Below are 24604 nucleotides of genomic sequence, written 5' to 3' on the forward strand. Positions count from 1 at the left end.
ACTTAAACGATCTGACATGACCAAACCACTAACATACTCGTTGTGGAAAAGTAAAAACAAAAGAAATAATAATCCAACGCAAGAGATTCTACCGATTAGGAAAGAAAATTAAACATAAGTGCGTGACAGAAACCAAAAGGCAAATCTACTCGCTTCATGCTTTGAGAACGTATTAAAAAATCGCGAAATGGAAAATAGTAATCAAGCCGAAAACGATGATGATTTAGAGTACTGAACACGATATGGGCAATGCTCATCAATGAATAATAAAGCCTACTTCAAACCTTATAAATGCAGTCTTGAGGTTGCAATATGTACCAATAATGTGGAAAGCAGCTGAAAAAAGCATGATTCCCAAACCAGAGAAACCAGTAAATAAAGTAGAATCATACAGACCAATACGGATGCTATTACCAATTTATTCAAAATTATTTGAGAGATATTGCTAATAAGTTAATATACAGCCTATACAAAGAAATTATTTCTTCCCATTAATTTGAATTCCTCAATAAACACTCAACCATAGACCAAATACATCGTAAATATAACAAATATAAATAGATATCTACAAGACATTAAAATATGCTAAGCTATTTTCCTAGACAAAGAGTGGCACAAAGGCTTATTACTAAAAAGATATATTTCCTTCCACTATGTCCATTTAATACAGTCACATCTAGAAGACAGAATTTGACAGTTAAACAGGAAGGCAAAGATTCAGGACTACGGCCAATCAAAACAGGAATCCCACATGGCAGCGTTATGGGAACCATAAGTAAGTAGGTATATAGCCCAATACATGACCGTTTTGGAGTGTAATTTCCAGGGGCAACTCCGAATTGCATGAAAATTTGGATTTAGGTTCTACTTACCCTCCACTTCAAAGTTGAATTTATGCCGTTGGTTGCTTTTACTTGGGGGCTGGCATTTACCCCTTCTCAGGGGGTGAAAAATGCGTGTTTAAAATAAGACCGGAAATGGATAAATTGACTTATTTTAAGCACCTTTTGTTCTATAAAGTTTTTTACGTAAGTCAATACTTTTCGAGTTATTCGCGATTTAAAATGTTGATTTTTCGACAAAAAAACTACGTTTTCAGACCGTTTTTCCCAAATATCTCAAAAAGTAAATATTTTATCGAAAAAAATATTTTTAGCAAAAGTGTAGCCTATAAAAAAACAAAAAAAACGGTGTACCAGTAAAGTCTACAAATTGAGTAGAAACAAAGTTGTAGCTCATGAACAATACGTTCTTATTCGTCTAATTCCAAATCGAATAATAATTCAACGCGATATCACCGCAGAAAGAAGAGTTTTTCGAAAAAACCTTATTAACATTTTTAAAGTATCGAAAAAAAGCTTATTATTTGTTTTTCTACAAAAGTTTACAGCATCAAAAATAAACGAGTTACACTGAAAAAAAAGTTGGCCCCTTTTTTTGGTAAAAAAAAATCGTGAAAACCTTCCTCTATTTAGCACCCTAAATGAAATTAATCGTTTGGCTTTACCATCTATTTTAACTGTATGTGTATTGTTTATATGATCTGTAAGTTTAATTGATTTGAAGTGCTTATTTTTGAAAACATTTGGTTTTATAGTAAAAAAAAATTTTTGAAAAATTTCATTTTTTCAAAATAACTTAAAAAGTATTAGTGATAAGAAAAATCTTAAAGAGTAAAAAAATTTAGGTTTTGCTATTATAAATATGCTAGTTTCATTATTGTTTCTCCGTAAGACAAAAATTGGTTAAGATATGGCTGTTCAAAATTTGCATACACTCCTGATTAGTGACCCATTCAAGCTTTCTCAATTATAACCCTTTCAAAAATAAACACTTTAAACCGGTGAAACTGACAGATCATATACAAAATAGATAGGTAAGTAAATTGTTTGTAAAGCGGCAGCGATTAATTTCATTTGGGAAGCTAAACACGGCGAGATTTTCATGAGTTTTTACAAAAAAAAAGAGGGCCAACTTTATTTTGAGCGTAGCTCGCTTATTTTTAATGCTAAAACTTTTGTTAACAATTAGAACAAAGCTTTTTATAAACACTTTAAAAAAGTTTAAATGGGTTTTTCCCGAAAAGTGCTTAATTTTTCGGTGATTTCACCTTGAAATATTCGATTTGGAATCAGGCGAATAAGAACGTATTTTTCATGAGCTACAACTTTGTTTTTATTTAATTGATATACTTTACTGATACACCATTTTTTTGGGTTTTTTATAAGCTACACTTTTGCTAAGGATATGTGTTTCGATATAATATTTACTTTTTGAGTTATTTTGAAAAATTAACATTTTCAATGGCAAATAACTCGAAAAGTATTGACTTACGTAAAAAACTCTATAGAACAAAAGTTGCTTAAAATCAGTCAATTTATCCATTTCCGGTTTTATCTTGAACGTATGTTTTTTCACCCCCGAGAAGGGGTGACTGTCACCCCCCAAGTAAAAGCAACCACCGGCACAATTTCAACTTTGAAGTGGAGGGTAAGTAGAACCTAAATCCAAATTTTCATGCAATTCGGAGTTGCCCCTGAAAATTACACGGTATCGCCGAATTTCCCGTTCATTTACTGGGCTTATATTATTTATTATACAGTTAGCACGTAAAGGTTGAAATATATTCATTTTTACATGAATGGGGATTTTGGAAAGAAATCCCGAAACATAGATTTTTGTTTTTTAATTTATGACTTTTTGGCATTATGTATATATCATACTAGTGACGTGATCCATCTAAGCGTAATTACGTAATCGATGATTTTTTTTTAATTAGAATAGGGGTAGTGTGATAGCTCATTTGAAAGGTTGTGCAATTCTCTATTCAGTAATATAAATATTAACATAATTATTGTTACACGATGTCCAAAAAAAATTTTTAATTAAATTAATTGACACAAATAAGAATGTAATATAATTTATTTAATTCAAACTACATTTTACTGCTAATTATTAATTGACACATAAAGAAGAATGTAATGTACTATCAGAAAATAGAAAAAATGTTTATCGCTAACCGTCACTAAAGTCATTCATTATTGTACTCATTTGACGCCATTGCGGCAGTAAAGTAACTCTTTATTGTACTGAAAGAAGAATTTTATTTTACCTGCCGCGATTAATCAAATTAACTGAGACTGAATGTAAATGTAACCGGTCGATGGCAGTAATCGATTATTTATTTGAGTGCACTTAAAATTTATTTACTTTAATTATAAAAAATATTGTACAAAATTTACGTTATTATTAATTAAATTTATGCCAGAAAGTGAAATTCTCTAGTATTTTACAATTATATTCATAAAACATAAATCGAAACTTTACAGATTTAGTAATTAGGTACTTATTCTTATTCAATAATGATTACTTGAACAACTATCGATTAAACATCGAAATCAGCCATCATGCGCATTTTGTCATCGTCAATAGGTTCGTTCCAACTCGATACAAAACTGTTCTTGAATCGTTACGCGCATGCGCAATAACGAATAATTATGCGCAATAATACATTTTTCGTTACTGCGCATACTCGTAACCGTTCAAGAACGGTTTTCGTGACGGGTTGAAACAAACCTATTACTGTCATACGAAATTTTTATTTCGTCTAAAATTAATAAAATTCTTAAATCTTTTAAGCTTTGTATTAATGCAAATATATTATGAAATGGTGTTTTTGTTAATTCGATTATATAATATAGGACGATGCGTGACAGATATTAATGATAATTTGTTAGCAAATATATTTATTTAGAATTTCTACTACCTATTCATCAAGTGAAAAGCAACTGCGCTGCGGAAGCCTTCACTTCATAAACAATAACGTAACTATTAACGATACATATTTTTAATTTGTGATATTTTATTTTAAGTGTTAAAATTGGTTTAATATTTAAATAAAAATACGATTAAACTGTTTAAAATATATTTATTTCGTTGAAATTATAATAATAGAAGTATAACGTCTTACGTGCGTACCAGGTGTACACACACTCTTTTTTTCATTAGGATGTAATTAAGTAAGTGTTAATGTTTTTTATGATTGGCGATAAAATTTTGTATGCACTACGTCAGTAAAGACTCTTTATCGAACTCTTCTGTTATTCGCCTCGCTCGCTAACGCTCGCTCTGCTCATAATATCAGACTCGTTCGATAAAGAGTAACTTTACTGACTTGGTACATAAATAACTATTATTAAAAAAAATATTGCTTTTCTCTTAAATTAAATGTGCAAACTTCCAATAGGCATGTGGGTGGCAGCTTTAACATTGAATTGAAGCGAAAAATAATATTTATTTGTCAAATAAGCACTTCTTCCTGTTTTTTACAGCACTAAAATGTATTTTGAATTAAATAAATTACATACATTGTTCTTTTTGTCTCAATTAATTTAATTAAAAAAAATTCTTTGGGGCACCAAGTATAAATAATTATGGTTATGTTTATATTAATGGATCGAGGATTGAATAACCTTTCAAATAAGCTAAAACACGACTCCTATTCTCATTTAAAAAATCATCGATTACGTCATCAAGCTCAGATGGATGACGTCACTAGTATAATATATATGCCAAAAAGTCATAATTTAAAAATAAAAATCGATCTGTTTCGGGATTTCTTTCCAAAAACGTCCATTCACGAGAAAATGAATTTATTCCATCCTTTACGTGCTCACTGTATAACAGTGGCGGCTCGTGGCCTTGGAGACAGGGTCGGCAAGGTTTTTTTGTCTCCAACTTATAGGTATACCATCAAACTAAAAGGCTTAATTCATCATAGGAGATTTTGTTGTTTTTTGCTTTTTTTTTATTTGATGTACTTGACATTCTCTCTTGTTTCATGGTGTTTCGACAATACGTGTTGATTCTTTTGAGACAAGGTAAATCCCGTTTTTTTTTTAGGCAGAAATTGGTGGTAATAAGAAAATTGATAAACAGTTTGTTGTAATGAATTGCAGTACTTACTACATAGAATTATACATACATATTGTGCAACTTATCCCACTTTCTGAAAATATTTGGACCAGCATAATTTTTAAGTACCTAACTTGTAATAATAAATATCTTGGAAATTCTTTGGCGAACGTAACTTTTAAATTTTAAATCGACAAAGAGGTCAAAAATTTGCAAATCTTCAAAATTCGATCTTCAAAATCTATTTGCATATAATAGTAGGTATCCAAAATTTCAAGATATACTTGCTCGTTTTTCGAGATATGTATCATGTCGTTGTCTTTTTTGGGGTGGTTCGGAAATATCAAGCGAATCCAAAACGTCACTGCGTATATATTGGAAACTACTATCATTACGAAAATCTCTGAGATTTTGCACCAGCTTTCGTATTCTATTTTTAGAATAAATAATGTCGGTTGACTGATTTTGAACAACAAGGAATATCTTGGGCAAACTCTGTCTTAAAAATATTTTAAAAAATATTGAAAGAATCATTAGTATTTAATAAAGTTCTCAAACCGATTGCTTCACGGATCGAGGTATCGCCACTTTCAAAATCATCGCCTTCGATAATAAAATCAAAAACTTCCAAAAGCTGTTCACGAAAATCTGCTACAGATACTAAAACTATAAGATAATCTGCTTAGATAAAACTAACCGAGATTTAAAATTTCATCGCGTCTGACAAACTGTTCGCTTTTTTTCGAAACAAATTTGTTCTAAAGCAGTAATCCGTTTAGGTGAGCTAAACTGGCAAGAAAAGTCGATATTCTTTATTTTTTTACACGTATCATGTAAAACTAAATTCATTATATGCGCATAATAGTGAGTAAATAAAGCTTGTGATGCAATAGTTTTAACTTTTGCCTGGAGACATTTTGTGAATGACATGATAATCAGAAGTTTCATCTACTTTCAGTGAAAAGCAAATGGTTTTCTAAATCTCAGATTCAACAACGTTATTCAAAATTTAACTATTTGGTTATATGTATTATGTAGTTCATTCTGTATTACGAATACACTTCGAATCAGAAAGTAAATAGGTATTTCTAAAACAATTTTATTAATTCTCTATAATTACTTTGATTTTTAACAAATGCTTCGATCCATCATGTTCACTAAATGATAATTCCTGACAACTTAAAAAAATTACAATATCAATTAAACGACGTAAAACGGCGTGATTATTTTTGACAATTTCTACCGATACATGCTTCCAAATGAAACACCGACCGGCAGATCGAAATGTGCCGTACTTGGCGCGTAACCTGCCATGCCGTATCTTCTATTGCCCACGGAGAAAAGTAATGTTCGCTTGCTCATCGACTTGTTACGTCGTCGTTGAGTTTTACGTGCAAAAAGCTACGGATGTTAGGGACGGCTAGCCAAAAAGTCAGATAAATGGCTCGGATCATTGGTTTTTTGAGAAGTCTGTTATGCGCAGGGATCACTTAACGCTCGGATTGATCAAATTCTTTTAAAAACCATGAATAAAATTTAGTCTGTATTATCTGATAGATTTTTTTTTATTTCAGAGATACAAATATTTAAAAAATCTATATAAATGTGTGGGTCGGCACTGCCGACCCTGACCGGCCGCCACTGCTGTATAATACTGTATACCTGTGACATCCTCTGTTACAGAAACTAATAAACTAGCCACATTTCATTCGAAGAAACAACTAGACACTTCCAAAACGCAGGCATTGAAAAAAATAAGCAATTTGAACAATAAATAGCGCAGAAGAATAAAGAGGTTATATTGGTTATTAGGTAGAAGTTCACAACTTACAATAAAGACAAAGGATTGAGTCAAAGTTATAAAGTCTTCAATCCAATAAAATATAAAATAATATTAAATTGACAACCTTATTGGAGCCATTTTTCTGGTTACACCTCCGTGGCTTTGGCTTCTAAAAATGCAAGTAAAACGGATGCTGGAGCATGAAGATGAGGAAATTCTACAATTTACAATTCATAACTCATCTGTCCAGCGCGGAAAAATTCCAACGAAAAATGGACCCTTGTACTCTATGGGAGTAAACTAATGAATAAACATTTTCATTTAGTTGCAAAACGAAACCAAGACCTTACAGAAAATTCCGGAAAAAAATGTTTTAAATTTATTCCAACCCACTAAAAAAATAATAAAAATTTTTATATGGGCGACCGTTGGTAGGGGGAAGGGGTGGTGGGCTAAAATTGAGCTAAATTGGGCTAAAAAGTCTTCTTTTTTAATCACATAGAACGTAAAAAAATAAAAAAAGATTGAATTCTTGGAGTTAGATCATTTGCCTATCTTAAAGGGGCTAATCCTATAGATATTTAATTATAACATTTTTAGAGCCAACTAACACATCTGTAGCTGCTACGAATATGTCTGATGCAATATTAACTTTTCTTAGTACCACGACGACCACTTATATTTTCTCTTGTTTAAAAATTGTAACGACCTTACAAAATGAAAAGACATAAACCATTTTAGAGAGCCATTCTTCATAAAATTTACGAGTGTGAAACTGTAACTGTTTCGCTGTAATATAACACAAGTACGTTGGAGTCACCTTCAGAGACCATTGTTCAAGAACTATAAAGTATATGCAATATTGTTGTTTAGCACGTTCAAGTCTTTTATCCTGCAGGGGCGTTGCATATATTAACGTTTGTATGCAACTTCTGTTCACCTCGATCTATTGGTTAAGGTTGAAGGAATCGGTTTACTAGGTTTCTCCGATAATACATTTTTCCAGTTCGGAAATCGTTCCCAATCAAACGATCTTCGCAGAATGTCTTAGATTTTCTTTTTTCCTTTTTTGAGAACGATTTCCGTAGTGGTAATCGAAGCGCCAAACATTAGTTTGACCATTAGTTAGTCATTTTTTTTATGTAATTATGTTTATTTACAATCTACATAATTAAAAGAGTATTAAGTAGAATTCCATGTTTTTGGGCATGAAGAAGAGTGAAGAGATGAATTCCATGTTTTTTTATTCTATTTATGTTTCAAGTTTTAAAATAGGTCCTGAGGCCAGGTTCTATCTACTCTTCTTGTGGCAGGGCCATTATGGAATAATTCCCTTACTAACTCATTTTCATGGTGAATGTTACGCTCATTTTGTGACTCCGTGGCTCGATGGATTTCTTCTCTGTTGAAGGTATACCTATTTAAATTTAAGTATCGTGAAGTGTTTGATTACTTACGTACCATGGTGCATCCACTATTGATCTTAGAACTTTAGACTGAAATCTTTGGATGATATTCAGTGATGTTGACTTTGCACAGCCCCAGAGGTGTAGTCCGTAGTACCAAATAGGTTTGAGTATTACTTTATACAGAAGAATTTTGTTTTTGGATGTTGAGTATTGATCTGCGCCCAAGGAGCCAATACATTTGCAGGAATTTCAAGTCTAGCTCTCTTCTTTTGGTCTGGATATGTTTCTTCCAAGTAAGGCGTTGGTCAAGATGGAGGCCAAGGTATTTAACGTCTGTTACTGTTGGTATTCGTACATTTTCCATTATTACAGGTGGGCATGTGTTGTGGCGGTTGGTAAACGTTATTTGAGATGATTTTGTTTTGTTTACTTCTGTTCGCCATTTTGTGTACCATTCACTGAGTATGTCCAGATAATGTTGCAGGTCTTGTGAGGCTTGTATGGGATCTTCATTTACAGCTAGTATTGCTACGTCATCAGCAAAGGAAGCGATCGTAGTATTATGAGACTCTGGTATATCGGCTGTGTAGAGTGAGAAAAGCAGCGGCCCAAGAACACTACCTTGCGGAACTCCGGAGTTAATAGGACAGAGGCTGGATTGTTGGTCTTTGAATTTTCCAGGGAAATATCTATTTGATAAGTAGGATTTGATTAGGAGGAAATAGTTACTAGATAGTGCTAGTTTTACTTTGTAAAGTAGACCTATGTGCCAAACTTTGTCAAACGCTTGTGAGATATCTAGGAATACAGCGTTGCAGTATTTCCTTTCTTCGGGAGTTTTTGATATTTCATTTACTATTCGATGGACTTGTTGTGTAGTAGAGTGATTTTCCCGAAAACCAAACAGATGTTCTGTTAGTAATGTTAGGAATTCATGATCTGCGTATATTCTTTGTAGCAGCAATCTTTCAAAAACTTTGCTAACGATTGGGAGTAGGCTGATGGGTCGATAAGATGTTACTTCATTGGACGCTTTGCCTGGCTTAAGGATCATTATGATTTCTGCAAATTTCCATATTTTTGGAAAATATGATAAGCTTAGCATGCGATTAAATGTTACTGTTAGCATAATAATGGCCTTACGAGGAAGTTGTTTTAGTACTTGTGCCGAGATTAAGTCATAACCTGGAGCCTTTCGTAAGTTGAGTTTGGTTATTTCTTTCTTAACTTCTATAGGAGTAAATCTTTTGATTGGAAGGGACATTTGACGTGCTGCGCTAATTAGTTCTTTCACTTTTTCATCAGGGTCTGGTAGCTCGGTTTGAAATACACTCGTAAGATGTTCAGCAAAGACGTCCGCTTTTTCTTTGTTGGAACGAGCCCATTCACCATTTGGTTTATGGAGGGGAGGAATAGTTGTGTATGGTTTTTTGAGCTTCTTAGTCGCCTTCCATAGCGTCTGATCATTTGCTGTAAGGTTTATAATGTAATGAGTTAGTCAAATTAAAAATTTAATTTTTATGACATCAATAATTGTAGCTAAATCCTATATAAACAAAATACTTATATTATTGTTACATTCTAAAATATCCAAAAGTCTAAAAAAAGTATAAAAGATCCAAAAATCCCAGTAGATTTAGATAAAGCGAAAGAGTTTTGGCATATTTATGTCTCCTTCATGTCATCACTTATGGAATGGAGACCATGATACTCACTAACCACTCTCTCTAGACTTAAAACAACTCAAAGAGCTTTTGAGAGATTTATGAGAAATGTAATCTTAAGAGATCATATGCGAAACGAATATTTAATATGAGCAACCAAAGTAAAAGATGTTATCGAAGCTATCGCAAAATCTAACTGGAAATGAGCAGGATATCCGCCAAGAGAAGCAAAGAGTCAATGGCGACCAAGAGCACATAAACAGCAAGACCGCAAAAACTTGATCGACGACATTAATAACAAAGACATTATAAAGAAAGGTAGGAAAAAACTAGCACAAGAGCACAAGACAAGCGAATATGGAAAACACAAGGGAAGGCCTATGTCCACGACTAATATATCTGTTTGAGGATAATAGACAAGAACTGGAACAAATCGACAGCGAAACGAGACCAGAGATCATAATGGAGGAAATCGAACAAGCAATATGAAACGCAAAAAATGGGAAAACTGTAGGTCCATACGAAATACCTGCGGAATTACTAAAATGTCTAGACGATGAAACTCTACCTGTACTACTGGATCTGTTTAATGAAGTATATAAAACCGGAAAAATCCCTCAGGAATGGTTGGTGTCCACCTTTGTAACAATACCAAAAACAATATATGCCAAAGATTTTTCGGACTATAGGATAATATCACTAATAAGCCATACCCTCAAAATATTTCTAAAGGTGATTCATGGAAGATTAAACAGAAAGCTAGATGATATGGATGATACCCAGTTTGGGTTCCGCAAAGGACTTGGAACAAGAGAGTCATTGTTTGCGTTTAATGTCCTCTTTCAAATATCTCAAAGATGCTTAGATATGAACCTGGATATTTATTCCTGTTTCATCGACTTCGAAAAAGCGTTCGACAGGGTCCAACATGAAAAGAATTATTGAAAAACAGAGATATAGACAGACGAGATTTACGAATTATCATTAATCTGTATTGGAATCAAAAGGCTAATATAAAGATAGAAGAACAAGAGTCCGAGAATATTGATATAAAGAGAGGAGTAAGACAGGGTTGTGTTCTGTCGCCGCTACTGTTTAATGTGTACAGTGAAGCCATATTTCAGGAAGCGATAGCGGAGATTCCATCACTTACCACTAAGTGATGGAATCTCTATAAACGGAAAAATAGTAAATAGCATTCGCAATAAGATTCGCTGATGACACCGTTATAATGGCAGACACCCTGGAATCGCTACAAGAATTGTTAAATAGAATTAACGATTTTTGCATTCGATATGGACTAAAAATAAAAAAGAAAAACACTAAATTTATGATTGTCTCAAAATCAACATGGAAATGAAAGGTTAATGATAAAGCAAACCCAAATAGAAAAAGTACAGACATACAAATATCTGGGTTGATGACAAAAATGACCAAAGCAAAGAAATTAAAGTCCGAATTGAAACTGCAAGGTAAGCATTTATAAAAATGAAGACACTACTTACAAACAAAGACCTTCAGTTGCCTCTCAGATTGAGGGCTTTACTTTAAGATGCTACATATTTTCTATATTACTATACGGAATGGAAACTTGGAAATTGAAGAGACAACACATAAGAAAAGTAGAAGCGTTCGAAATGTGGTGTTACAGAAGAATATTGAAAATTCAGTGGGCTCAAAGGATTACCAATGTTGAAGTGCTACGACGTTTAAATAACGAGTTAGAAATAATTATGAACAGTATAAAAACAAGAAAACTTGAATATTTGGGTCACATTACCAAAGGAGAAAAATATGAGTTGCTGAGAATTATTATGCAAGGAAGGATCCAAGGAAGAAGAAGCATAGGAAGAAGACGCATCTCCTGGCTGAGAAACCTTAGAGAATGGTTTAACTGTAGTTCATTACAACTGTTCAGAGCAACAGCCCACAGAGTGGCCATAGCCATTATGATATCCAACCTCCGATAGGAGATGGAACTTTAAGAAAAATAATGTCCACGACTGTACAAGAAAAGGCTGCTAAAGAAGAAGAAGTTACATTTTACAAAGAATGACGAACATTTAATTGAGTGTGTGAGGAAGTAGGTACCCAGCTATTTATTATATCCATGCTAGGTAGACTGTCCATCGTCTTTTCCTTCTTTCGTCTTCAACCAAAGTTGAAGCTATTGTACAACAATTACAACAATTCCATGTTTGTAAAATAAATTTTTTAAACCCACTGAAGATACTCACAAAAAAACTATGTAATTTAAAAAACCCGTGTAAGAGCCGGAAGTGACTTGTCACGTCGTAGCGTATAAAGCCGTACGGAGTACGGTAAATCAAAACCCCGTACGGAGCCCGGTTGACCCACGGCCCGTGCCGTCCACGTCCCGTCCTAAAACGTCCCTTTTTTGCAGTGCTTTTTTGATTTCGTTTTTACTGATTTCCTTAGGTCCGAGTTGACATTCTTTATTTTTATTTTTAATCGTTTGAGGATTTCCCGTGACGCTTGTTACAGAAATATGAGTAATTCTGTAAACTATATTTGTATAATTTCTACGTCAATTGTTTCTGTTCTATATTTATCTCTGTTCCGTTTATATTGTTGATTTTATTTTTCTATTGTTCGTAGCTGTGGTTTTAAATATTTGATATTAAGTTTACATATTTATGGAAAACTTATGAAACAAATTCATTTTTTCAAAAATAGGCAATTTTCGAGACAAATTCTGAAAGAGATTGATTTTTACTTTTAAATTATGATTTTTTGGCATAGACAAATATTCATATATTATCATACTAGCCGTATTATCGATCTATGCGTGATGACGCAATCGATGATATTTTTAAATGAGAATATGGATCGTGTGCTAGCTCATTTGAAAGGTTATTCAATTGTCTATTTAGTAATATAACCATAGTAATATAAGTAGTATCAGTTTTTGGGTTTGCATTCTTCTGGCGCATATAAGTATCCTAATTAGGTATAATTTTGCTTTTCGACTTCTTTGTTATTATCATGTTTTCCGTCCTAACCCGAGGTTGTTTACCGGTTCTTTGAGGAGCTGTTATTTTTTTTGTATATCAGACTGCTATCCTAACCCTACTACGCTCCTCCTTTATCCGAGTTTGGGACCGACAGTGGTTGCTTATGAGCTACTTAATCTACCCATAAACCGTACTAGGTGAAGTTTTTAGAAATCTTCTAACATAATGACGATTAACGTACACCATCATACACGTTTAACACACAGTTCGGTTTTCGCAATGGAGTGAGAACTAGAGGGGCCTTATTATGTTTAAACGTATTAACGCAACGCTGTTGGGACGTAAATAAAGATGTATATGAATGCTTTATTGATTATAAAAAAGCGTTTGATAAAGTAAGTCACGACCAACTCATGACTTCTTAGAGTGCCTGTCCGGTCCGAACGTTGGTGATTATTCTGGCTATGATGATTTTGTTGGTTGCTATACGGAATAGTTGTGTTGAGGTCTTTCTATACCATGCTCTTAGGTTAGCAAGCCAGGATGTTCTTCTTCGTCTCGGGGCCCTTTTTCCTTCAATTTTACCTTGGAAAGTGCATTGTAGCAGCTCGTAGCTGCCTTGATTTCTCATTGTATGTCCCAAGTACTGCAGTTTACGGCCCTTCAATCATAGCTCGATAGCTCAAAAGCCTGAAGTTTCGTTAGAGTTTCCGCCTTCAATGTCCAACTCCAAATTCCAAACTCATGACAATTATTTTGAAACAAAAGCAAATTGACAATCAGTCGCAAATTGATCAGTAGCCAATTGCCACCAACCATTCAACATGTGAACTACTCAATTTGGGGTCAAATGGTACTCTGGACAGAATAGGTACATGTGATATTTTGTGCATCCATGTTCAATTTCACAATTATAGCCAATGTTTCCATGACATACCAGCTTTCCAGGTACACTCCCATTTCTACCATAGTCTCCCACAATGCTTCTCTGCTAAAAGAATCGTCATAATCGTAAGCTTGTTTGAAGTCCACGAAGATTTGGTGTACATCGCGGTTGAATTCCCAGTTTTTTTCCAACATCTGGCCTAGGACGAAGATCTGGTCTATGGTCGACCTTCCCGGTCTGAATCCGCTTTGGTAGTCGCCTATTATTTCCTCTGCGTATGGAGTTAGTCTTCTAAACAGTATAATGGATATAATCTTGTATGTTGTATTAATTAACGATATTCCTCTATAGTTCCGACATATTTGTTTGCCTCCCTTCTTGTGAATAGGTATTATATGGCTTTCATGCCAGTGTTTCGGTATTTCTTCTCTTTCTCTTATAAGATGATATATCTCAAAATGTAGTTTTTCTCCCCCTTTTTTTAGTAGTTCCGCCTGTATGCCGTCTGGGCCTAGGGCTTTATGGTTTTTTTGGGACGAAATTGCGGACTTTACTTCAGCTAGTGTGGGCCCTGGTATTTCAGGTTCGGCTAATTGGTACTGTCTTTGTTGCCCTATCTTTGTGGGGTTTTCTGTATTTATTTTCTGTCTAGTAGAGATATTTCTCTACCAGAATTATGATTTCATAAACGTTGCCTAAAATTTATTCAAATGAAATTTGCCCTATTGCTCTGCCACTGACGATTATTCTTATTTTCCAAAAATGAAAAGGTACATTAATGTTTACACAAAGTGCAGAGCCATCAGAAACGGTCAGGTGTTTCGTGTCCTTCAGGGTCACTTTGTTCTCCGATATCACGTTGCTCGGTATCGTAGTAGAAACAATGGCCCATAAAAAGCCCTCGAACGAAGCTCTATTTGTTCCCAACGACATTCAAAAATATAACAAGAAGTTATGATTGTTTTATGAGCCAGACTTCGCGGAGCTTACGGAGGTATTGGTTTTAAATGGCACCTTGCAAGGTCGGAGGAACTATTACAATGGGAAATAAAATATTCTAAAACGTAAAATTTTTAAAAATGTATATTAAACAAGAATAGAAAACCGCTAAACGCTGTAAAAATGAGTGGCGCATATAATATTCCAGCTATAAAAGATCTGTAACGGTCGAATCCATCAATTATATAAAAGATCTGATGTGAATATTACGTGACGCGAAAATGTATTTTCATTTTGATGCAAAATAAAATTTTAGTTTTATTTTAAGAGATTTTTCTATAATATTTGCTAAATTTGAAGTAAAACGCGCCACAAAAGAGTAACTTTGATACAGTTTGAATTTTGAAACTCTTTTGTTGCGCGTTTACTCCAAATTTAGCAAATATTATGGAAAAATCATTTAAAATAAAACTAAAATTTTATTTTGCATCAAAATGAAAATACATTTTCGCGCCACGTAATATTCGTATCAGATCTTTTGTATTTAGCTGGAATATTGTATGCGCCACTCATTTTTACGGCGTTTAGCGGTTTTTTATTCTTGTATCAGGAGTTTTTCAAAGTTTTTTTATAAATTAAATGTATGAAGTTGAATGCAATTTTTCTCGATTACACGTTAAGCTTTATAAATGGTCGCCTTTGTCGCATTATCTCCCAAATAATCTAGTGTCCATCGAATGTACACTAGATTTTTTTCTATTCCAAATAAATTGAAAAAAATTATTGGGATGGCCGGTTAATGAACTCGGATTGCCCATTGCCAGATCAAATTTAGCGTCGTAACCACTACAACTACATAAACCATTTCGGGAATATTCGTTAATTTTATTATACTTTTGTAGCTCAATAACTTCTAAACGGCTTAACCGATTTTGGATTACAGGAATTATTGAGCTTGAAAAACCATTTTTCCCATAGGAAATAGATTTGATCATACTTATGAAGCCTATAACTTCTGTGTGCAAGTCTGATCGTGACGTCTTATACACCATTTGAAAGTTTAACTCAACACTACTGATTTGGTGTATTTGCGGTTCTCCTGTCTCTTCTTGAACCGAAGATATATACCCCCAAAAAATATGCCGTTTTGTACCTACCAAGTCCTATAGCTGGCTTATGGGTGGTCAAAAGTCACAAACTACACCGGTTCTGAATCGGCCCTGACCCCCTCTTCGAACACAGAAAAAAAATTCAGATCGGTTTAACTTTTCCAGCCACATACATACATACATATCCACAAACATTTTCCCTTTTTAAAATAGAAATTGAGTCATATTTCTGAGCTCGGTAACTTTTGAATGGTATAACCGATTTTCAAAATTAGAGATGCGTTGGAAAGGTAATGATCAGTACTATTAGAAGCCGAAAAGGGCGGACTTAAATTTTCGAAGTTTTTGGGAGTTTTGGGGACGAGAACGAAAAACAGGCCCTAAATAGGAAGGGCCGTAAAATCCACACCCTTGGACCAAAATGGATGGTTGATATATGAATGGGTGAGTCTTTTCCTGAACTTTAAGATAAGAGTTGGTACAATTTTCAATTCCGTCAGATTTAGAAAATCGAAAATTTCGTGTATATATAGTGTCGCGTGTAGGGGGCTGTGAGTGTGCGCCACTGGCGAGAACTGCCGTTCTCTGGTAATTAATTATTAACAAAAGTTACGCTAGTAGTTTGACTAGGATGGAAACTTTACAAAAATTTTCACTTAATTATGTTTAATATTGTTTTTGTCAAGAGAGGCCGTTAAGTATTACGCAAGTAGATTTGTTTACCTCCTTAACCCCCTTGTCGGCAAAAAGTAAGCAAAGCTCCTGCCCCCTCCCATGTTACGTAAACATTGTTTTATTAATTTTTCTTTAAATGTACCTATTCGGTTTTTTTATTGACCCATGGGCACATGGGCAGCAGTTTTTCAATATCTGTAAATAAGAAAATATATTTAGGACTATCCTAAATATTTTTAAGGGGCTATCCTAGTGTAAAAGTACGAAATTCTTATACTTTTTTGGGAATTTCTAAAATAAAAACTACTGCACCAATTGATTTGAAAATTTTCATGAGCATTTATTATAAAAAGAAGTATACGTAAAACAATTTTCATAAATAAATATTGAAAATTAAACGATTTATGCGCCACCTACTGGCACCGTGAAAATAAAAACATAGCTCCACTACTGCAGTGATTGGGACTAATAGAAGTCCTGAAACATAAAATTTCAAGGTTATTATTGAAATATAAGTTATTTTCTATACCATCTATACCAGCGGTCCGCAACCCTGGGGTCGCGACCCCATGTGGGGTCGCGAAAGATCTTTATGGGGTCGTCAAAAAAGTAAAAAAGTCAACAAGGTCCTGTACTTATCGAATTTTATTAAGGTTTATGCGTAAAATATAACCTCTCTTTACTTACACAATTTCACAATGTCCTTAAAACGGAGAGAATCGGAAATAGTTACGAATGTACGTCCTGTCCAATCCCGCCCGTCACTGAGATTGCACCTCACGTAAGCTTTGTTCACCGTATGATTCACCCTGAAGCCCTTGCAGTGTTGCCACAGGTCTTGGACAAAATTTCGGTAGTCTGCTGCTAATTTTCAGGTAGAATCCGTCAAATTTCGGTAGATTTTTTTCGGTAGAAATCGTCAAATTTCGGTAGTTTTTATTTTTTTGCTGTTACATTGCACAAAAGTGATACTTTAGGTATGGGTAGCAAGTATTGAAAGATAAACTACCTTTTCTTAGTAAAAACCAGTAACTTAAGTAGATAAGTAGGTTAAGTAGGTGGGTATATAGGTACTTATAAGTAGAAAAAAAAGTAAAGCTGGATATCTTCATTTCAAATACCTAGGTATTTTTTACATACAAACAAAAGAAAATCAATCAATAACAAATTGAAATCAATGAAATGTTTAACAAAAAAAAACAACAGTTAATAAAAATATACAAGAATATTGTCTACGTTCACTGTCAATTCCAATATCATTTTATATACCTACATAACCTAAACCTTCAATCTATTCTCAAAATCAATAACAAAAAATGCAATCAATAAAATGTTCAAGAACTAAAAAAAAATCGATAAAAATAAATAAAAACATTGTTCACGTTTAATGTATCTTCAAAACTTTTAAATGTATTTTCTCGGCTTTTTATACAGCAATTTTTCGAATTATTTTTTGAAAAACGTAATATTTTTTCTGTTGTAGACTTTTTTGAAAAACTTACCAAACGTGTCCCTTTTAACGTTCAAAATACAAATATTCTCATTTGAAAGCTGTATAATTATTTAAACAATCTTTGTTTAAACAAATTAATAATTGCTGTTATAATAAATTGTTATAAGTTATGTGTATATTATAATATAATGTTATTAAAAATTGCAGTTATAAGTTATTAACATTTATAAATTATTGCAAAAATAAGGGTTTTTTGCAATTATCTCGATCAATTGTTTTTGTTTTTCAAATTAGAAACTATTAATATCTACCTACAATATTTATTTGAAAGATGTTTCTCTAAAATCTACAAGGAACGTTTTATAGGCAAAAAAAAAAGATTTTTTACACTTTATAATCGTTTAAAATCAAAACAAAGCAAAATTATTAGCTGTACGTCTTTACGTACGTATGTGTCATGTCGTATGTTGAAGCAATTATTGATAACGAGAAAATTTTTTAATGTTCTTTAGTTATGTCGAAATACCAAGATTTCAGTATAAATAATAAAGTTAAAAGGTACACAGGTATTACAGAAGTTTCTCCTATTTTAAGCTTTTAATATAAATACTATTTTTAGTTTGGAATTATCTTCTATATCAAAATAAGCCACAATCCTTCACAATTCAGGTAGATACATTTTACCCCCAAAATCGTATTTAATATAAAAGCACAAAGGACTGGTCATAAAAGTATGTATGTATTGGTAAATCCGTATCTGCTGCCTGGCTCGCACATGTGTTAAAGCTATTTAAGTAAAGCGATTCAAGAATTCTTGAAAATTGACCAAACTCTTGTTGCCAAATCTATCCGCTAAAAAAATTTTGTAATAATTTTGTTTTTGCGGTAAAAAAAAGCAGATTTCGGTAGATCGGTAGATTTTACAGGTTTTCGGACATTTTAGGTAGATCTACCGAAAAATCGGTAGGTGTGGCATCACTGAGCCCTTGCAGCAAAACATTTGCAACCAGATGTAAATAAAGTGTTGGAACAAGTCGTAACAATAATAAATTTTATTAAAGCTCGCGCATTGAACAGTCGTTTTTTCACAATAATGTGTCGCGAATTGGGATCAGAATACGAAAATCTACTGTTATATACGGAGGTCAGGTGGTTATCGCGAGGAAAAATACTCCAACGTGTATTTGATCTCAAAGATGAAATCAGAATATTTCTACTTGAACGGGAACCAAAGCTAGCGGAATATTTCTTGAATGAAAATTGGCTGGCAACAGTTGGCTATCTTTCGGACATTTTTGAAAACAATATAAAGCTCGAAGAAGAAATTAAAACCAAAATCATCATGCATCTTTCAAGCCTTAAACAAGCCTTGGTAATACGATTCCCAGATACGTCACACGGCGACCAATAGATAATTAATCCATTCACTTGTGATCGGAACACTGTGAAGATGAACTAAAAAGAAAAGGAGCAGCTGCGATTTATTGTCCGATGAAAGCCTTCGATCTATTTTCAAAACCAGGATCTATCCAAGTTCTGGATAATGATGGAAAAGGAATATCCACTGTTATACAAAACATCTCTGCTGAAATTGCTGCCATTCGCTTCTACATATCTGTGCGAGACAGCTTTCTCCACATTGACTGCTATAAAAACAAAATATCGCTCCAGACTTAATAGTCCTGTCGCCAGGGGGGGTACAACGGCCTCGTTAATTCAGATGGACTTACCCAAGTTTTTTTTATGTATTTTGACCCGTAGAACACGAATTTTTTGGGTAACAGTTGATCCGGATGTCGATAAGATTGTTATAGACCAAGAACTTGAGGAATCAAATAACAGCGATTTTTGGCAAAACAAAACAATATTTTGTATTTTTTGGGTCATTTTAAGCAAAAAATATTTCTACAAGTTTTTTAGTAGGATGCACAGTTTTCGAGATAAACGCGGTTGAACTTTCAAAAAATCGAAAAACTGCAATTTTTAAACCCGAATAACTTTTGATTAAAAAATAAAATAGCAATTCTGCTTAGCGCCTTTGAAAGTTCAAGTCAAATTATGTCGGTTTTGATTATTTGCATTGCTAAAAATTTATTGTGTTATTGTTAAACAAAGCTACAAACAACTAGTGCGTGAGTGATGTTTCTATGATTTATCATTTAAAATCGAACGAGTAGGTAGAATAGGTACTAGTGCAATCAAGACTATTTCTACGTTACATGCGTTAAAACGAATGTAAAAGCACGGGAAACCCTACGTGTTTATAGCTTTGTTAAACAATAAAAAAATAAATTTTTACCAATGCAAATAATCAAAACCGATATAATTTGACTTAAACTTTCAAATACGGTAAGCAGACTTGCTATTTTATTTTTTAATCAAAAGTTATTCGGGTTCAAAAATTGCAATTTTTCGATTTTTTTAAAGTTCAACCGCGTTTATCTCGAAAACTGTGCATCCTACGAAAAAACTTGTAGAAATATTTTTTACTTAAAATGGCCCAAAAAATACAAAATATTGTTTTGTTTTGCCAAAAATCGCTGTTATTTGATTCCTCAAGTTCTTGGTCTATAACAATCTTATCGACATCCGGATCAACTGTTACCCAAAAAATTCGTGTTCTACGGGTCAAAATACATAAAAAAAACTTGAGTAAGTCCATCTGAATTAACGAGGCCGTTGTACCCCCCCTGGCGACAGGACTATAACGTAGAACCTGATTTGAGGGTGTCTCTTTTTGATAATATATCACCAATAATTAATATACTGACTCCAAGTGTGCAAGCACAAGGTTCACATTAGTTTGTAAACTTACGTATATGTACCTATTTAAAAAAAAAATAAAATGTTAAAATAATTGCTTGTCTCATTTAATGCCATCATAAATATTATGTCAAATGCATAGTTTGCTATATTACTTTCCAAAATAAATAAACTCTTCAACATAATTTACGAAATAAAAACAGCTAAGTACAACATGGAGGATAATAATTGAAGTTTTACCTTAATTTCGTCCTAACCAACCTTTGCACTTGTTAATTTAGTGACTTTTTTCTGGGGTCGCTCATAACTCTTTTTTTTAATTTTGGGGTCGCAATATCAAAAAGGTTGCGGATCGCTGATCTATACCATCAACTAGGGTTTTTTTGATCGGATAAAAAATGTCAATTTGGCGATTTTTGAAACTGAAAATGTTTTAGCTAATTTTAAAAAAATTTTCCACACCTCGTCATTTTTCCAAATTTTAATATTTTTCAAAAATTCTAGTTGTAGTCCTGTCGCCAGGGGGGGTACAACGGCCTTCTTAATTCAGATGGACTTACGTAAGTTTTTTTTATGTATTTTGACCCGTAGAACACGAATTTTTTGGGTAACAGTTGGTCCGGATGTCGATAAGATTGTTACAAACAAAGAAGTTGAGGAATTACATAACAGCGATTTCTCGCAAAACAAAACATTTTTTTGTATTTTTTGGGTCATTCTAACCAAAAAATGTTCCTACAAGTTTTTTCGTAGGATGCATAGTTTTCGAGATAAACGCGGTTGAACTTTCAAAAAATCGAAAAATTGCAATTTTTGAACCCGAATATCGTTTGAATAAAAAATAAAATAGCAATTCTGCTTACCGCCTTTAAAAGTTTAAGTCAAATTATATCTGTTTTGAATATTTGCATTGCTAAAAATTTATTTTTTGATTGTTAAAAAAGCTATAAACACATAGTGTTTCCCGTGCCTAATACATGCGTTTTAATGCATGCTACTTAGAAATAGCCCCGCTTGCACTTTTACCTCCTCTACGTACTCGTTCGATTTTAAATGAGAAATCATTGAAACATCACTCAAGCACTAGGTGTTTATAGCTTTGTTTTAACAATAAAATAATACATTTTTAGCAATACAAATAATTAAAACCGATATAATTTGACTTGAACTTTCAAATGCGGTAAGCAGAATTGCTATTTTATTTTTTAATCAAAAGTTTTTCGGGTTCAAAAACTCCAATTTTTCGATTTTTTGAAAGTTCAACCGCGTTTCTCTCGAAAACTATGCATCTTACGAAAAAATTTGTAGGAACATTTTTTGGTTAGAATGGCCCAAAAAATACAAAAAAATGTTTTGTTTTGCGAGAAATCGCTGTTATGTGATTCCTCAACTTCTTGGTTTATAACAATCTTATCGACATCCGGATCAACTGTTACCCAAAAAATTCGTGTTCTACAGGTCAAAATACATAAAAAAAACTTGGGTAAGTCCATCTGAATACAGGAGGCCGTTGTACCCCCCCTGGCGACAGGACTATTGATGGTATAGAAAATAACTTATATTTCAATAATAACTTTGAAATTTTATGTTTCAGGATCTCTATTACTCCTAATCACTGCAGCAGTGGAGCTATGTTTTTATTTTCACGGTGCCAGTAGATGGCGCATAAATCGTTTAATTTGTAATATATTTTTAAGAAAACTGTTTTAAGTATACTTCTTTTTATAATAAATAATAATACTCTGCCGTTTTATAATAAATGCTCATGCAAATTTGGTACAGGACATAAAAACAATGCTCAGACATATCTAATAAAATTGGTATGCTAACTTTCTTCCCTTTCCCCTTCCTGCAGATTTCTTCTTTTCATTTCTTCGTCCACTTCATCACTGAAAGATCTTCGGGGTTTGCCTCTCTTTCTTCTTCCTATCTGGCTCCACTCTGTTATTCTGTTTATCGAACGTTTTTTTATCTGATTTTGCTCTTCTGACATGTCCGTATCAGGTTAATATCTTCTGTTCTATGTAGACTGTTATATCTAAATTAATTCTCATTATTTTTTTGATCTCTATGCAGGGCCCCCGCAAGGCTGATTGGCGCCCGCGTGCGGAACATATTTTAGCGCCCTTTAAATCTACTATATGTACAAAACTAATAAATATTTTTGAAAAATTTAAACTCAGATTGAAAGACTACATTATACCGAAAGTCCCTGAAAACTTCTATAATGTTTATTTTAATAAGTTACAGGGGTGAAAATAAAACAGAAAATTTAGTGTGATTTTTAATAATTGCAAATATTTAATTCAAAAGAAACTTTTTGTTTATTTTAAGGGACTGTCGCGTCGGCCCTCCGCAATAACGTTATCTTTCATTCTGCGTTTAAATTTTTTAAAAATACTTATTAGTTTTTTCAGGATTGGAAAAAAATGAATACATTTAAAACACATTGAAAATTTTGACAGGCAACATTTTTCGCCTTTCCCCTTAAATTTTCTGCAACATTAATGAAGCACCCTAGCAAATATTAAATTAAAAATAAACGTTTAAGTAAATAAACAATAATATTTTGTCATTTCAAAGTTTTCAAACAAATTTATACAGGGTGTCTATATAACTAGGAACCATATGGTAAACTGTTTTATTATTAATTTTACGAGAAAAAGTTATTCTTCATAAAAAGTTCTGCATTGTCTAGAACTCAGAATGCAACCATCAAATATCAAATTTTATGAATCTTATATGAGGTATGTCAAAAAATATGGATTTCGGTCAAGAGCAAAGTGCGTTTAGTTTTCAGAATATTGAAAAGTTATTACGAAAAATTGTTCAGCATTAAAAACTATGTTTCTGTATGCAATTACATCCTTCTAATTGAAATATATTGTGATCTATAAAGGCACTTTACTTTTGATCGAAACTCATATGTTTTTACATATATCTCATATAAAATTGAAAAAATTTGATAGGATTTGATGGTTGCATCTTAGATTTTAGACCATGCAAAGCTTTTTAGAAAGAACTTTTTATCGTACATTAATTGTACTTTTCAACAACGCCCTTTTCATTTCTTAGAAATAATAATAATATGCTAAGTCTTTTATTATTAATAATTAGCCCTTTTCAGTTATTACAAATAATGTGATAACTCTTTTATTATTATTAATTAATTATTCAATAACAATAAAAGAGTTATCGCATTATTCGTAATAAATGAAGAAGGCGTTGGGTATCTGTAATTTGAGAAAAAAAAATTTCAAATAAAGGGATGTATGTAATTGCATATTAAAACATAGTTTTTAATTCATTCCAAACAACTTTTCATAATAATAATTTTCGATATTGACATAATTTTATATTTAGTTGCATTTTAGTTTTTAGACTATGCAAAGCTTTTAATGAATAAATTTTTTCCTTAAAATTAATAATAAAAAAGTTTCTCATATGGTTCCAAGTTACGCAGACACAATGTCTTAATAATTATTTTCTTTTTTTTCAAAATAAATTGTAAATTGTGGATTTTATTAGAGGAAACCCGATTATAACTATTTAAAATAGATTATTATTATTCTATGCAATGATTATGATACTTACCATTGTCACAATTAATTTAATTTCCACACTACTTAAAATAAAAAAGATTGTCCAATATTTTTTACACGAAAACAAAAGTTTAAAATCAGGGCAGAACAAACCCAACGGATATTGCAATAATAGTCGTAGGTAATTATTAACACCAATATAAAATAAAATTTTAAACCTTTCACTGCAGAAAACCACCCGTTCAGCAGTAACAGTGAATAATGTGTGTGGCTAATAAACGCATAGACGAGAAGGGAAAAGATACTTAAGTCAAATACATAATCATAATTCATCGAGTATTTGTTTACTTAAGGGTAATTATCATAAATTCGAGTAAAAGATTCACTTTTTAAAGATTATACGAGTAAAACTGCTTGATCCAGCAAGTAGTGTTTTTGTTGGAGTAAAACTGCTAAGTTGCGTTTTATGGGTGTTAATTTATGTTTCTACTC

The sequence above is a fragment of the Diabrotica virgifera genome, chromosome 3, assembly GCF_917563875.1.
Source record: "Diabrotica virgifera virgifera chromosome 3, PGI_DIABVI_V3a".
NCBI classification, from domain to species: Eukaryota; Metazoa; Arthropoda; class Insecta; order Coleoptera; family Chrysomelidae; genus Diabrotica; species Diabrotica virgifera.